Below are 17,824 nucleotides of genomic sequence, written 5' to 3' on the forward strand. Positions count from 1 at the left end.
GAAACCAATCAGAGAGACTGGATTGGAACAAGACGTGTGTGTGTGTGTGTGTGTGTCGTTTTTTTGTTGTTGCCTTCTGTAGAATGAATTCTGCCCGGTGACGGCCAATGACTTGAACAACTAATGACCGCCTCGGGCAACATGAAAACAACAACAATGAAACACACCGATAAGATGAATTCAAGGAATGAGGTGCCATAATAGCTGAAAAGGAATCTAACAAATTGTCTTGCAAGGAAGCCATTCAAATCGCTAGACTGAAAGTTGTTTGAAAGAAAGCAGTAAAGTTGGTGTTGCCGGAAGAAAGATAGCCGAGTGAAACCGGAAACATGGGTCACGTTCATCAGAAACATTGAAACATTTGGTCCTTTTTCCATCATTTGGTGCCTACTGAACACTATCCTTGCATTTCCGGCTTAATCCCATTGTCCTGGTGCCATCACATGTGAACAGCTCACTAAACCAACAGTGAACACTTAACACTGATTTTATAGGGCATAAACTTGATTTGGACCATCTGTTTCTCGCCTTATTAACGTTATGGGTAGTAGAACCGAGTATTGGGAAATACACTACCGGTCGAAGGGTTTTGAACACCTACTTATTCAAGGGTTTTTCTTTTCTTTTTACTATTTTCTATATTTGAGATTAATCTATGAATCTATCTATCTATTAAATAACACATGGAATCATGTAGTAACCAATAAAGTGTTAAACAAATATGTATTTCATATTTGAGATTCTTCAAATAGCCATCTGTTGCCTTGCTGACAGCTTTGCACACTCTTGGCATTCTCTCAACCAGATTCATGAGTAGTCACCTGGAATGCATTTCAATTTCAATTAAGAGGTGTGCCTTGTTAATTTGTGGAATGTATTTCCTTATTGCATTTGAGCCCATCAGTTGTGTTGTGACAAGGTAGGGGGGTACACAGAAGATGGCCCTATTTGGTAAAAGACCAAGTCCATATCAGCTCAAATAAGCAAAGAGAAATTACAGTCCATTACTTTAAGACATGAAGGTCAGTAAATACGGATTTTTTTTCAAGTGTAGTCACGAATGCCATCAAGCGCTATGATGAAACTGGCTTTCATGAGGACCGCCACAGGAAAGGAAGACTCATAGTTGCCTCTGCTGCGGAGGATAAGTTCATTAGAGTTTCCAGCCTCAGAAATTGCAACCTAAATAAATGCTTCAGAGTTCAAGTAACAGACACATCTCAACGTCAACTGCTCAGAGGAGACTGTGTGAATCAGTCCTTCATGGTCGAATTGCTGAAAAGAAACCACTAATGAAGTACACCAAAAAAAAAGAGACTTGCTTGGGCCAAGAAACACGAGCAATGGACATTAGACCGGTGGAAATGTGTCCTTTGGTCTGGATTCCAAATTGGAGATTTTTGGTTCCAACCGCTGTGTCTTTGTCAGACGCGGTGTGGGTGAACGGATGATCTCCGCATGTGTATTACCCATCATGGAGGAGGTGGTGTTATGGTAGGGGGTGCTTTGCTGGTGACACTGTCTGTGACTTATTTAGAACTCAAGGGACACTTAACCAGCATGGCTACCACAGCATTCTGCAGCGATACGCCATGCCATCTGGTTTGGGATTAGTCCCACTATTATTGTTTTTTCGACAGAACAATGACCCAACACACCTTCTGGCTGTGTAAGGGCAATTTTACCAAGAAGGAGAGTGATGGAGTGCTGCATCAGATGACCTGGCCTCTGTAATCCCCCGACCTCAACCAAATTGAGATGATTTGGGATGAGTCGGACCGCAGAGTGATCATGAGCACAGATTTTTTTTATATTTGTATTTATTTAACCAGTGAAGTTGCATTGAAATTGACATGCTCTAACCAAAGGAAGGATATTTTACTAAAGCCCTAAGGCTTGCTTTGTGTTCCCCTCTTCTTTTAATGAAAATTCAGATCAGGGTTAGTGACAATTGATTGAATTTTCCAAGGCTAGTAGTGTGACACAATTTTAAGGATAGGGGGCAGCATTTTCACTTTGGATGAATAGCGTGCCCAGAGTGAACTGCCTCCTACTCTGTCCCAGATGCTAATATATGCATATTATTATTGGATAGAAAACAGTCTGAAGTTTCTAAAACTGTTTGAATGACGTTTGTGAGTATAACAGAACTCATATGGCAGGCAAAAAAACAGAGAAAAAATCCAAACAGGAAGTGGGAATTCTGAGGCTGGTCGATATTCAACTCATCACCTACTGAAATTCCAGTGGGGTATGGATCTGTTTGCACTTCCTACGGCTTCCACTAGATGTCATGTGTGATGTTGAGCCGGATGGGAGCTGTTTGAGTCAGTGGTCTGGCAGAGAGCCAGGTCCTGGTCATGCGCATTCCACATGATATCGACTTGCATTCCATTACTTCTATAGACACAAAGGAATTCTCCGGTTGGAACGTTATTGAATTTTTATGATAACAACATCCTAAAGATTGATTCTATACTTAGTTTGACAAGTTTCTTCAACCTGTAATAACTTTTTGAAGTTTTCGTCCGAAGTTCGCCTGGACCTGCACGAGCGTTTGGATTTGTGTACTAAACGTGCTAACAAAAGTAGCTATTTGGACATAAATAATGGACATTATCGAACAAAATAACAATTTATTGTGGAATTGGGATTCCTGGGAGTGCATTCTGATGAAGATCATCAAAGGTAAGGGAATATTTATGATGTAATTTCGTATTTCTGTTGACTCCAACATGGCGGAGAAATGTTGTTTCTATCTGAACGCCGTCCCAGATTATTGCATGGTTTGCTTTTTCGTAAAGTTTTTTTGAAATCTGACACAGCGGTTGCATTAAAGATAATCTGTCCGCAGCAGTCGGGGACAAGATGCTTTGATGCCTTTGCTTTTCACACTTTCAGATGTATTAGTAGGAACTGAAGCTCAATGAGCTGTCAACAAGCTGCTAGGGCTGTGGCGGGCTGGCAGCAGCACACTTCCTCCTCAGGGGCTGGATGCCAACATATTTGTTGAGACTGTGGCTGCAGCTACAATCATTCCCATGGCAGTCTAGGTTTTTTAAAAACAGGAACGATACAGCGAGGGCTCCTCCGCCATGACCCCCAGTCCTGTCAAAATTGACATGGCCGTGGATGTGAAACAAGTCATCCTCTCCCTGCCTCTCGGACTTGGTCTCTCACAAATTAAAATTGTATATGTTTTGATGGTATAAATGACAAGGTCTGTGTTGCCAAATCGAAGTGATACATATAAAAATTCTGAAAACAATAGCAAAAGCAATAAGACGAAGATATGTAATAAAATACGAAGAAAAAAAAATATATATACAGTGGCTTCAGAAAGTATTCACACCCCTTGACCACATTTTGATGTTACTGCCAGGATTTAAAATGTATGAAATTGAGATTGTGGCACTGACCTACACACATACCACATAATGTTAAAGTAGATTTTTTTTCAAATTAATTAGAAATTTAAAGCTGAAATGCCTTGAATCAATAAGTATGCAACCCCTTTGTTATGGCAATCCTAAAACAGTTCAGGAAGGAACATTTCCTTAACATTGCATGTACTCACTATGTGTGCAATAATAGTGTTATAAGATGAATGACTACCTCATATCTGTACCGCACACATACAATTGTGGTGGGGGGGAACTTACATTGAATATCCTTTTGAGCATGGTGACATTATTAATTACACTTTGGATGGTGCAGGCATCCTTCCTAACTCAGTTGCTGGAGAGGAAGGAAACCGCTCAGGTATTTCACAATGAGGCCAATGGTGACTTTAAAAAGGTTACAGAGGCTGGCTGTGATTGGCTGTGATTGGAGAACAATGAGGATGGATCATCAACATTGTAGGTACTCCACAATACTAACCTAAATGACCAAGTGAAATGAAGGAAGCCTGTATAGAATACAAATATTATGAAACATGCATTCTGTTTGCAATAAGGCACTAAAATATTGCTGCAAAGAATGTGGTAAAGAAATTAACTTTATGTCCTGAATACAAAGCATTCTGCTTGGGGCAATTCCAATACAACACATTACTATTTACCACTCTCCATTTTAAAGCATGGTGGTGGCTGCATCATGTTATGGTTATGCTTGTAATCGTTAAGGACTGGGTAATTTTTCAGGATAAAAAAGAAATGAAGTGTAGCTAAGCACAGGCAAAACAACATCACAACTTTTTCTCACTGATCTTTGTCGATTCAATAGCGCCTGTTTAAATTCAGGACAGCACTTTTTCAGTTCTTCATGATACAGTATCGTTAAAAAAAACACATACTGAGCAACTCATGTTATAGACAGAAGCAAGCTACATGGCAGACCAATCCGAATTCATCTCTCAGCATGTCCAGCCCAGCCATTATCACATCCAGTCATGGCTATAGGGAAGGTTCCTGACTTTTTCCGTGGCTACACCAACTAGGCTTGTAATTAAAATGATATTTGTATTGTTAGGTAAAAACTAACGCTCAAACCAAGTTTTCACCCAAAGGGTCAGACAGCTAAACAGACCAAGATATATTCACCTATGGCAAGTCTCCTCCTTACACCTCTGTATCTAGACAGAACTTTAGGAATATATGTTCTTCCTCACTTCATCTGACCTCAGCCCAAATTCCTCACTCCTCCCCAACTCATGGCTGCCATGTTGACTTGTACCAGACTGTGGCCCTAATCCTTCCCATAGGATTCCTGATGTCTAACAATATCATATTCTAACAGAATGTAAATGTTCTACATTTCCCCCTCTCCCTCAGTGACATGAGTAAGGATATTTCATATTTCACAGTCAGAATCCATCAGTCCCCCATTTTGAACATTACGTCCATACTGTTTGTTCACCGTTATATCAACTTGGAAATGATTTATCAATTAACAAAGAATGATAATAAAACATGAACAAAAAATTAAAACATGGTTAACATTCGCAGTTGATTATTATGTTCCAAAAATCCAAGACGTATGGCCTCTGTTCTATAATCACACTATGCACACTCTTATTTCCATTTCTCGCCGGAAAGCAGAATTACATTTCAGCTGGAGCTTTTGCCTTCTTCCATTTCAGCTTCTGGTTTGTAAGAGTAGTAGCACAAGACTTGATAAGCAAAAGTAAACACAAAACATAACAGTATTAATAATGTGTTTAAACTATGCATAATTAAATGCAAAGACAAAACCAAAATTTGATAACATAATAACAATTCCCACTCTCTCTTTGCCTGACTCTATGCCTTCAGGATACTTTTGTGCTGGGTTCCACAGAAATGAAGGCCCTAAAAAACCTACTCCTTTCAGCCAGTCTTCCCCGTTCAGACCACAGGCTCCAAGAGGTGTTCCCAGGCCAGGTCATTTTCACTTTACTCCCCATCTCCTCCTTCCTCCATAGCCACCCGATATACACGTGCGGTGGCCTTAATCAACTTTACCTCATCTTGAGGTAACTCAGCACTGTATATACCTTTCAACATCAATGCATTAGTCTTTCCCCTGCTTCCAGGGAGTGGCCCTATAAAGTCTATCTGTAATGATGTAAATCGTCCATCAGGCAGGGGTTGCTGTCGGGCAGGAGTAGGCATTGTAGGTGCAATATTGTGTTGAGCACATATCACACAACCCAATCCCGAAATGTTCCTAACACCCCCTGTCCCCATCATGTCGCCTTGAATTGAGAGTACATGTTCACAGCCGATTAATGTTGTTGGCCCGTGATACATTTCAGAAAGAGTAACATGTATCACTACTTGGTGCCACGGGCCTCCCAGTGGTAGTATTATACCACAACCCCTCAGTGTCTACTTGTCACCCCTGCTCTAACCACTCCCACATTTCTTTATTGTTAATTTGCTGCTTTAAATCTTTTAGACTTAGAATCCCAGCCCTGGTATTCACAATATTTACATGTGGTTCCTTCACACCTTCTTTGACTAAGGCTGCCGCCTGCTCAGCAAATCCCTATGTCTATTTTGTTTGTTTGACTAGTATGAGCTTCACATTTCACCACTGCTAATTTACTGGGTAGCTGACACGCTTCTAATAATGCCTCTACCTCCTATTTATTATTGGTGTTCCTGTCACGGTTAACATGCCCTGTTGGGACCATACTGTAAATCATGCACTACCCCAAATGCATATCGAGAATCAGTGTATATTGTTACATTCTCCCCTTCAGAAAACCTACAGGCTTCGGCTAATGCATATAACTCCGCTCCCTAGGCTGACACAGAGGCTAGCAGTGGGTCAGCCTTTACCACACACCTGTCATCACACACAGTGTACCCCGTTACTCTCTTCCCTTTTCTGGTCATGTAACTAGAGCCATCTGTATACAATAATTGTCCTAATTCCAATGCTGTCTCTTCCAAATCAGGCCTAGGCTTTGGCGTAATTTGATCTGGGTCACATGTATGCGATTCACCCTCGACAGGCAACGGCGTTAATGACGCAGGATTCAAAGCACCAACCTTATGGAATTGTAGACTTTCCCCATTTTAACATGAACTCCCATTTTGTCCATCTTGCGCTTTTGTCCTGTAACAATGGTTGCTACTGCGTGGAACATACAAATACACTTTTTCCCTCATTGTAATCGAAGCTGTGTTATGCAACACCATTTCTGTTGCTTGTACTACTCTCACTCATGGTGGCATTCCTCTCGCAACTGAGTACTCCAGTACATTACTGGTCTCTCTCTTCCCCCATGATTTTGCGTAACCAGCACGCTACAATGTCCTTCATGTTCATGAAAAAACATTTTATAAGGTCATTTTAGGTTTGGCAACCCCAATGCTGTTGCTTGACAAAGACTCCAGCCAACCAAGTCCTTGACTGTTCTCTCTGATGCTGCAAGGCAAGCGGTACCGGAGCGCCAAGTCTAGGTCCAAGAGGCTTCTAAACAGCTTCTACCCCCAGGCCATAAGAATCCTGAAAATCTAATCAAATGGCTACCCAGACTATTTGCAGTTCCCCCCCCCCCCCATCTACGCTGCTGTTACTCTCTGTTATTATCTATGCATAGTCACTTTAATAACTCGACCTATATGTACATTTTAACTTAGTTAACCCGACACGGGTGCCCCCGCACATTGACTCTTTACCGGTGCCCCCGGTATATAGCCCCTCTATTGTTATTTACTGCTGCTCTTCAATTATTTGTTATTCTTTTTTTTTTCGGGGGGGGGGGGTATTTTCTTAACTGCATTGTTGGTTAAGAGCTTGTAAGTCAGCATTTCACAGTAAGGTCTACACCTGTTGTTTTCGGCATATGTGACAAATACGATTTGATTTGACACAATTGCTTCTTTAGTTCAACAGAAGCTTCCGCGCACTTGACTCCTCTATCCTTTCATGGGGACACTCCCCCCATTGGTGCCCACGTATACTGCTCCCCCTGGCAACAAAACCCAAACCAATCCTCAGCTACCGGCACTGACAAATTCATTTTTCATGTCTAGCACACTGTACCATTCTGAGTCTGAGGGAATAGATATCAATAGGTCTGCCAAATCCGCTACCACTGGTGTGATTTTCACTGCATGTTTGTTTACAGTGGTGTAAAAATACTTAGTTGTTTTTGGGGGTATCTACTTTATTATTTATATTTTTTTACAACTTTTACGGTACTACATTCCCAAAGAAGATAAGGTACTTTTTACTTCATACATTTTCCCTGACATCCAAAAGTACTTGTTGAATGCTTAGCAGGACAGGAAAATGGTCTAATTCACACACTTATCAAGAGCACATACCTGGTCATCCCTACTGCCTCTCATCTGTCAGACTCGCTAAACATTGTGAGTGTAGCAATGTGCCCCTGGCTATCTGTAAATACATATTTTTTTTAAAATAAGAAAATGGTACCGTCTGGTTTGCTTAATGTAAGGAATTTTAAATGATTTAAATTTGTACATTTACTTTTGATACTTAAGTATATTTGAGCAATTACGTTTACTTTTGATACTTTAGTATATTTAAAACCAAATACTTTTTGACTTTTACTCAAGTAGGATTTAACTGGGTGACTTTTCTTGAGTCATTTTCTATTAAGGTATCTTTACTTTTACTCTAGAATGACTTTTAGGTACTTTTTCCACCACTGTTTGTTTGTTTATGCTGCGAAAATCCACATAATACGTCATTAGAGTCCCTTTTTCACTGGGAATAAAGGGCTGTTGCATCGAGCTGGTCCACGTACCACTATGCTGCGGTTAAGTAATTTTTGAAGATCCTCCAACACATATCTCAGCCTCCGGTTTAATAGGATATTGTCTCATTGGTGGTGGCGGTTCTTTCTCCACCACAACAACCTTTGATCAGACCCCAATCTAATGCTGATTTTGCCCATAGTGGATGATCCTGAAACAGCAATTGTTCGGCTTTCGCCGTTCTTACTACCAATTTTAATTTGTTACCTTTCAGAATCCACTCTCCTGGCATCTTGCAAAGACTATCCAACCCAAAAATCGGTTCTACTCCCCGTCGCCATGTAAAATGATCCTGGTATTGTTCCCCAACGACATGGGTAATAGCTGTATCACCTTAGATTGTGCCCGTGTTACCCGTTAAATGTGATACTTTATCCTGTCGCAAATTTAGCCCTATGAACCCCTATTGATCGAACCGAGGCCATACACAGCTATGTAAATGTTTCCTGCCCCGCTGCTTTCAAGAGGGTTTTGTTGCTGTTGTTTTGACAAAGAGTCAAAAGTTTGCATCGCAGCATTCCCTCCGAATACAGCAGGCTCCATTACCACTCTACACTCATTTTTCCAATGACCAACGGCCCCACATCTAAAACCAGAAATCGATTTCCCCACGCTTAGATTTTTTGTTGTTGTTGCTACGCTTCCCTCCCTGTTCATTTTGTCTTTCTTGAGCCATTTTAACCACTGTTGGTGACTTTCACTGTGGTGTCAGATTAGTACGCAACGCGTCATCCATCCGATCCACATAGTCGTGTATTCCTTAGTAATCCCATTTACAAATTTTACTCGCATCTGGTCGAAACAATACATTTCCAGCTGTAGTTAAGAATCCCTCAAGTTCGTCGTTTGCTGTCGCTGGGTCACACACTTCGTGTCCCGAGGACCAAGCCAACGTTCGATATCCATGTGCGAGTGTTGGCAACATGGCCCTTGGCAAAAGCGAGCGTACAATATGATCATAGTCACCAGCACGGAATCTAAAAATTCTATCCTGTCTCCTCAAGAAACTGATAAATTCCTGTCTCTCCCTTACTGGATCCAGTGCCTCTCTTCATAATACTACGCATTTGGCTGATGGTGATGCTGAATTTTGATCCGTACTTGGGGCTGTGCGTCATCTGGAATAGGGTTGTCCTCCCCTGGTATTATTTTGTCCCGGATAATATGTAACCGGGGTTGCATGTGTTCGTACTGGTTGCACATCTCTATGATTACCTGGATCATGCTGATCCACTATCCAGTCCGGCACTACTATGTTGGGACTCGTAATGTGCCTGTCCTCTTCCTCTCGCAACCCATATCTCTTTTTTTCCTCTTTAAGAGGGGGGTATAATGGTGGCCCACCAGATGTGAACTGTTTCACCTTATAGCATGTGTGCTTCTGTTCATCTAATCTATGCGCATGGCCTACGGATATGCCTAGTTTCTTATTTGCCGCTTATTGTCTACTGCCTGCTCCATTTTACCTCACAGGTCTCCATTTTTCTCTTTTTACAGTTTTATCCGCTGCTGATTTTAAACTGCAATGGTTAGAATGCCTACATATTTTGGTCTAGATTAAATAGTACCCTCAAAACACCAGTCTCAACATCAACAGTGAAGAGGCGACTCCGGGATACTGGCCTTCTAGGAAGGAGAATTGAAGGTCCCCAAAAACACAGTGGCCTCCATTCTTACATGGATGAAGTTGAGGCAGCAAGACTCTTCCTAGAGCTGGCCTCCCGGCCAAACTGAGCAATCGGGGGAGAAGTTTCTTGGTCAGGGAGGTGACCAAGAACCCAACGGTTACTCTGACAGAGCTCCAGAGTTCCTCTGTGGAGATTGGAGAACCTTCCAGAAGGACAACCATCTCTGCAGCACCACTAATCAGGCCTTTATGGTAGAGTGGATGAAGCCACTACTCAGTAAAAGGCACATGACAGCCCTCTTGGAGTTTGCCAAAAGGAACCTAAAGGACTTTGACCATGAGAAACAAGATTCTCTGGTCTTTTGAAACCAAGATTGAACTCTTTGGCCTGAATGCAAAGCGTCACGTCTGAAGGAAACCTGGCACCATCCCTACGGTGAAGCATGGTGGTGGCAGCATCATGCTGTGGGGATGTTTTTCAGCGACAGGGACTGGGAGACTAGTCAGGATCAATGGAAAGATGAACGGAGAAAAGTACAGATCCTTGATGAAAACCTTCTACCGAGCACTCAGGACCTCCGACTGAGGCGACGGTTCACCTTCAAAAAAGGACAGTGACCGAAGCATACAGCCAAGACAACGTAGGAGTAGCTTCGGGACAAGTCTCTGAATGTCCTTGAGTGGCCCAGCCAGAGCCTTGAACCCGATCTAACAGCTCTGGCGAGACTTGAAATTATCTGTGCAGCAATGCTCCCCATCCAACCTGACAGGGCTTGAGAGGATCTACAGAGATTACTACCCCAAATACAGGTGTGCCAAACTTGTAGTGTCATGCCCAAGAAGACTCGAGGCTGTAATCTCTGCCAGAGGTGCTTCAACAAAGTAAAGGGTCTGAATACCTAACTTCTCTAGGGTATGTGGGACGGTAGCGTCCCACCTCGTCAACAGCCAGTGAAACTGCAGGGCGCCAAATTCAAAACAACAGAAATCCCATAATTTAAATTCCTCAAACATACAAGTATTTTACTCCATTTTAAAGCTACACTTGTTGTAAATCCAGCCAAAGTGTCCGATTTCAAAAAGGTTTTACGACGAAAGCACACCAAACGATTATGTTAGGTATGAGCCAAGTCACAGAAAAAGACAGCCATTTTTCCAGCCAAAGAGAGGAGTAATAAAAAGCAGAAAAAGAGAGAAAATGAATCACTAAACTTTGATCTTCATCAGATGACACTCATAGGACTTCATATTACACAATACATGTATGTTTTGTTCGGTAAAGTTCATATTTATATCCAAAAATTTGAGTTTAGGCGGGATGCTACTGTCTCACTTGGCAAAAAGCCTGAGAAAATACAGAGCGCCGAATTCAAATGAATTATTATAACTATTACTATAAATATCAAACTTTCATTAAATCACACATGAAAGATACCAAATTAAAGCTACACTGGTTGTGAATCCCACCAACATGTCAGAATTCAAATAGGCTTTTCGGCGAAAGCAAACGATGCTTTATATGAGGATAGCACAATTGTAAACAAAGAGAAGAATATTTCAACCCTGCAGGCGCGACACAACACGCAGAGATAAAAACGAGCTTCTGTTGTTGGCACTCCAATATGTCCCATAAACATCACCAATGATCCTTTTGTTCGATTTAATTCTGTCTATATATATCCAAAATGTCCATTTATTTGACGCGTTTGTTCCAGAAAAACACCGGTTCCAACTTGCTCAAACGTGACTACAAAATATCTCAAAGGTTACCTGTAAACTTTGCCAAAAAATGTCAAACTACTTTTGTAATACAACTTTAGGTATTTTTTTTACATTAATAATCAATAAAATTGAAGAAGGGATGATCTGTGTTCAATACAGGATTAAAACCAACTATAGCTAGCTTTCTGGTCACGCTCTTCTATCTAACAGGACACCTCGAGTGACTCTCCTTCAAGATGGCCGTACTTCTTCATTACACAAAGGAATAACCTCAACCAATTTCTCAAGACTGTTGTCATCCATTGGAAGCGGTAGGAACTGCAAGCAGGTCCCTTAGAAATCTGGTTTCCCAATGAAACCTCAATTGAAAAGTGACCTCAAAAAAAAAAAATCTGAATGGTTTGTCCTCGGGGTTTCGCCTGCTAAATAAGTTCTGTTATACTCACAGAAATGATTCAAACAGTTTTAGAAATTTCAGAGTGTTTTCTATCCAAATCGACTAATAGTATGCATATCTTATCTTCTGGGGATGAGTAGCTGGCAGTTGAATTTGGGTATGCTTTTCATCCAAAATCCCGAATGCTGCCCCCTACCCTAGAGAAGTTAAGTATATGTGATATTTTCGTATTTTTTTGTTGCAAAAAGAAATCTAAAGTTTTTTTGATTTCATTATGGGATATTGTTTGTAGATTGAGGGGGAAAACAACAATTTAATCAATTGTAGAATAAGGCTACAACGTAACAAAATGTGGAAAAAGTTGAGGGGTCTGAATACTTTCCGAATACACTGTATATTGTATATATCCCAAAATCAGCTGAAACTGTCAATAGTAAAACAAAGCTTAACTGTTTTAAGTGAACCCTGAATACAGAAAATGAATGGTGAAGTCCCTTCCGGACACAGTAGACGACTCTTCCTCACCACTCTTGGGATTGAGCCCTGGTGTTGGCTTTATGTAGACGGAGACTGAGCCTTGCTGCTCTGTGGGTTTTGAACAGTGGTCCAGTCATGTTGTTATAATGCAGGTTTAGTTAATAGGAGGTTTCTTCTGTCTGCTCATTGCGAGGCTCTGCTGAACTCCCGGGGTGCGTCCCAAATGGCACCCTATTCCCAGGGCCTGGTCAAAAGTAGTGCACTATATAAGGAATCGGGTGCCGTTTGGAGGTACTCAACTGTCTGCTCTGGGTTTTACTGTGTGTCTCTTGCAGTGAGATGAGTCACACGCAGTGTGGGCAGAGAGGGAAAGTGTGAGCTCTGTTTTCCTCATCCTGTTCCTGCTGCTCCTGTGTAATCATTCCCACTGAGCTATAGACAGATCCGACCACATAGACATCACACTGAACCCCAGCCCCCCCATACCAGTACAAACCATTCCCCACCCCAGTACCTGGACAGTCAGTCAGTGTGCTAGTCGTTCACCACTTACTGCCATGTGACTGAAGTTTTGGGAAGAGTGTGTGCAGGTTGCTATGGTACAAAGTGTATGTGTGTGGTACTAAGTGTATGCCTGTGGTACACACACAGTGAGCCACTACAAAACAGTGTGACTGTGTGAAGGAACATTTAGCCCTTCCTCTACACTTCCTGTAAATATAATATTCACTGTGTACAAAACATTAAGAACACCTGCTCTTTCTGTGACAAACTGACCAGGTGAAAGCTATGATCCCTTATTGATGTCACCTGTTAATTCCACTTCAATCAGTGTAGAAGGGAAGGAGACAAGTTTAAAGAAGGAGTTTTAAGCCTTGAATGGGCAAGACTAAAGTGCCTTTGACCGGGGTATGGTAGTAGGTGCCATGCACACCGGTTTGTGTCAAAAAACTGCAATGCTTCTGGGTTTTTCACGCTCAACAGTTTCCTGTGTGTGTCAAGAATGGTCCACCACCCAAAGGACATTCAGCCAACTTGACAACTGTGCCCCACAAAAGATTAAGTGGACAGGGGGGCTCGCTTCACACCATATGGTGTACAGTGTTCCTGTCTCAGTGTTGTGTGCAGAGCATCGTTGCCAGGGCTCGTACCCGTGAGCTGCAATGTGCTGTAGCCTGGTCAGACTGAGGGAATCCTCTGCCTTCCCCTTTGATCTTTGTTGATAAGGAGCTGTCATAGCACTGAGCATTGTGTGTCGGTTTTTCTACTGTTTTCACTGCCCTTCTGCCCCCGCCAGCCTCTGCCATTGTTTCCACTGTGTAGGTGTCAGACATAAAAGGACTGTTGAGGGGAATGGTGGAGCTCAAACACTAAGCTGTCTGTAAAGAGGTAGCCTGGTACCAGGTCTGTTTGTGCTGTATAGCCAACTCCTATGGTCGTTGTCATGACAAGACGGCACAGACTGGCCGACAGATATAAAAGGGATGCTGATGGTGGTGAGAGGAGCCGTGGAGCCGTGGAAACCCTGATAGAGGCAGCTTGCTGTCGAAACGTCGCTGTCAAAATAAACGTATGTAGTAGCTAGTCGGCTACTTTATTTTTCTTCGTGTTTTATTCTGCTGGCTGATTTACATTATGAAATATCATTTGTTGTTCAACCTTGCCTGCACCTCGTTAACCCAGGTGTGAAAATGTTCCCTTCATCCAGAGAACTGTGAAGCTTTAACACAAACGGGCTGTAATCAGATGGGGCGATTCTGTGCTTCCTGTCGATAATGGAGGTGTTCATTTATCACCTCTGATTTGAAATCAGTAGTGCTGTGACTGCAGCACTCACTTTGTGTGTGTGTAAAATAAATACAAGCCACTTCAACCCAGTACCCCTTAGTCACAGTTCCTGTCCACGGCCACAGCCTCCAGGGCTTGCATTAACAGAAGCACAGTCAGCCTCTTTATACTAGCCAGCTCTCTAAACACTATGCTCCTAATGCAGCTTCTAACTCGGCCTTAAACACAGACGGCTCCTCCAAACCTGGTTAGGTCAGCTGGAATTTAATTCAGCTCCTAGGATGGCTGCTGTAATTCCATCAGTTCACATGAGTGTAGCTTCCTGTCACTCATCTACCCTCAGTACAGGCGCTACTGCTGGGAAAACGTACCAACGACCCACGTTGCCCCTTTAATCGTGTTGGCTCAAACATTAGCCAAGCGGCTAACTCTAACATGACAGTTAATGTGTTCGCTAGACTAAATACACCCACTATCGGCTAACTAATCTGTCACTAGTCTAGCTACACCCCCAAGAGTGGGCATCAACCAGAGAAGACTTACAGAGACTGTGTGTGTCTTTGACTGTGTGCCTTTCCGCGGAGTGTGACGAGACGCTCAGTCGGTGAGTACGTTTACATGCACAGTAATAATTCGATATCAAACTGTCAGTAGGAAGATTATGCAATAGTCATGTAAACACCTTACTCTGCTTATCTTAATCGGCCTATGGTCAAAATCGAAGTAAGAATATGCAGATTAAAACATCTGGTTTTCTGAGCCATTTTTAGAATGATTAGGACATGTAAATACTTTAGTCGGTGTTCCAGCAGTGTATTTTGATCTGCGCATGTGCTCGCACCAGACGAGCAAGCCTCCCTTTTTTAGCGCGAGTGAAGTGAGTCTGAATGTATGCATCTTAGAAGTAGTTTTCGCATACAACCGTTATGTCTGAACCCCGAATCAAACATGCTTCCCAAAAATAACATGGTCACTGTGGTAGACTGTTTATTTTGATTGGGGATCTTCTGCATTTATCAGAGTGCCATCAGGTAGACTGATTTCAGATGAGATCTTTATTCTTGCAAAGCTTGTAAACATTTGAATCAAACTGTTATATTAATCTGATTATCCACAATAATCACATTATTTTGTGCATGTATTCAGTAGCGCAGAGACTTTAATCTGGTTTTGGCACAGAGCAGCAATGCCAGAAGTCCCCAGCTGTGAGGGTGATGATTGGGGAAGTCAACAGAACAGTCGCTCTGCCTCTGAGACTAGACTAGTAGCTGGTTCCCCCGAGCTCAACTGAGGGTGCATCCCAAATGGCACCCTATTCTCTTTATAATGCAGGGCCCTGGTCAAAAGTAGTGCACTATGTAGGGAATAAGGTGTTTTTTGGTATGCAGACTTGAGACCAGTAGCTGGTTCCCTCAGACTCAACTGAGCGTGTAGGAGTTAGTGTACCGTGTGTTGGACCTTGCACACAGACACATGCCCACACACACCGATCTGAGTGAGAGATTTATTTATCAGCTGTCAAAAACAAGGATGGCATTCCATCTCTGAACCCCTGAGTAAGAGTAGCCTTACAGAGAGGGTGGAGCGAGGGGGGAAGAAAGGGCTTTAGAGATAAAAAAAAAAAAAAATAGCTTGAGAGAGAGTGAGCGAGCTGAAGAGAGAATCTACTGTATTGTTTTCCCGTCACTCTTTCCCCATAATGACCTTACTATTCCCAGGTTCCACCAGTGTGATTTATGTTAGTCTCACAGTAGACTTATTATGTTACTTTATCACAGTAGAGCGTATTAGAGCTCTCTCTCTCTTTTTCTCTGTCCATTATCTCCCTATCTCTTTCTTATTATAGTAGATCTTATTATGTTTTCTCCCTTGTGGTGTTTATTCATAGTCATGTATTTCTCCTTGATAGATTTGGCTCTTTATTTTAATAGTTGGATTTGAACTGGCTGTTCGAACCCTAAGGACAAATGAATACTTTTTCATTATCTTTGTAAAGCCTTCTAATCCCACTCTATGGATCAATGTTGTATCACTACGCTATGACAGCAAACCTCTCGATTGGTTGGGGCTCTCCTCTCCATTGCATTCTGCTTCAGGTGAATTAGACTATCACTTTCTAAGAAAGTGTCATATCTACCGATTGAGTGCAGATATCCTATGTCTCTCATAGAAAGCCATACTCAGGACCAACTGAATGACGAAATCGAGAGAGCACTGCTCTCGTAGCATAGTGATAAAATATTGATCATTGTAGAACGCTCTGAGATGCTTCCAGCTATAGGAACACATAAGATACCAGGACTCATACATTATGGGTTTCTTTAGCTAGGAGGGGAGCATTTAAAAAAAAATAAGTAATGTATATATGTATTGTGGTGTACAGCAGGTCAGGCACCAGGGGGAGACTCGTCGAGGCCTGGTGGCAGACTGAGTCTACATCACGAGGCGATTCTGCTGGATGTGCCTGGTCTCGACGGGCTCTCCGGCCAGGACTAATTGGGGCTGATTTTGGTTGGTGGGTAATCAAGGGCTGATTTCTCACCAGCTGTCACCAGCTGTTTCTCATAGAGCTGCCAGACGGGCAGCACCCAAGGAGAGGGACTGGGGGAAGAAAGGTGACTTCCGTATAGTTGGAGACGGTGCCCGAGCTAAAAGGAGGGAGTTCAATTTTTGTGCCCGACAGGATACAGCAAGACCCGGAGCCCAGAAGACGGTATCCCGGAGAGGGTCTCTTGGGGGAGACCTATTCTTTTCTTTTGATTTATTATTTAAATAAATACCCTTGAAACCGAGCTAATCCTTCTCTGTCCGTGTCTGATCTGTGTAAACGTATTGACCAAACCAGGCATTCTGATAACATAGTCAGATTAGGGTTGACGTTTACACAGCATCAGCATGGACGAGTTGATAGCTCAGTTCGTACGGGCCCAACAAGCACAACAGACGGTTCAGGAACGAACGCTGGAGGAACAGCGATTACAAAACGTCTGCCTCGTTGAGGAAATCAGGAAGCTGCAAGAAGGAGCGTCTCCTGAATCACATCCCAACCCGTTTTTAATCAAGCTAACGGAAGACGATGACATCGAAACATATCTCTGTACATTTGAATGGACAGCACTGCGGGAAGGATGGCCAAGGCCGAAGTGGGCAAGTCTCCTGGCCCCATTCCCCTCTGGGAATGCCAAAAAGGCGTATTGGGACCTGAACGACGAACAGGCGGCTAACTACGACGGACTCAAACGGGAGATACTCAGCTACTACGGGTACAGCCTGGCCCATCAGGCTCAACTGTACCCGACACATCCCCCCCGAGCCCAGATGAGCAACCTACTCCGCATCACCAGGGAATGGCTCCTAACCGATGTATCCACCCTCGACAAAGTGGTCCTGGATCGCTTCTTACGGGCGCTACCCCACGACATGAATGCAGCGAGTCAATGCGCACCCCAGACCTTGGAGGGCCTCCTGGAAGCAGCGGAGACGCATCAGAACACTCAGGCCCTGCTGAGTGGGAGCCGGAGACCCGTTCGAGGGGACGGAAGGACAGCCCCACCGCTGTGTACCCCGAACCGACAGTCGACAGGGCCAAAGGAC

At 42.9% G+C, this 17,824-nt stretch overlaps 1 protein-coding gene across 2 annotated transcripts in view; it reads left to right on the plus strand.

Moving 5' to 3' along the window:
• The window catches only part of LOC129866603 (tumor protein p53-inducible protein 11-like), a 115,440-nt gene that overhangs the window by 17,222 nt on the left and 80,394 nt on the right, over positions 1–17,824 (plus strand). Inside the window, exon 1 of one of the 2 annotated variants that reach the window (XM_055939360.1) lies at positions 14,600–14,834. The exons of the other annotated variant lie outside the window; for it this stretch is intronic. The gene's annotated coding sequence lies outside the window, so the exon portion shown is untranslated. Of the gene's footprint in view, positions 1–14,599; positions 14,835–17,824 lie in introns of those variants that run through there. 2 annotated transcript variants of the gene reach the window in all.

Source organism: Salvelinus fontinalis, chromosome 12, assembly GCF_029448725.1.
Source record: "Salvelinus fontinalis isolate EN_2023a chromosome 12, ASM2944872v1, whole genome shotgun sequence".
Lineage (NCBI taxonomy): Eukaryota > Metazoa > Chordata > Actinopteri > Salmoniformes > Salmonidae > Salvelinus > Salvelinus fontinalis.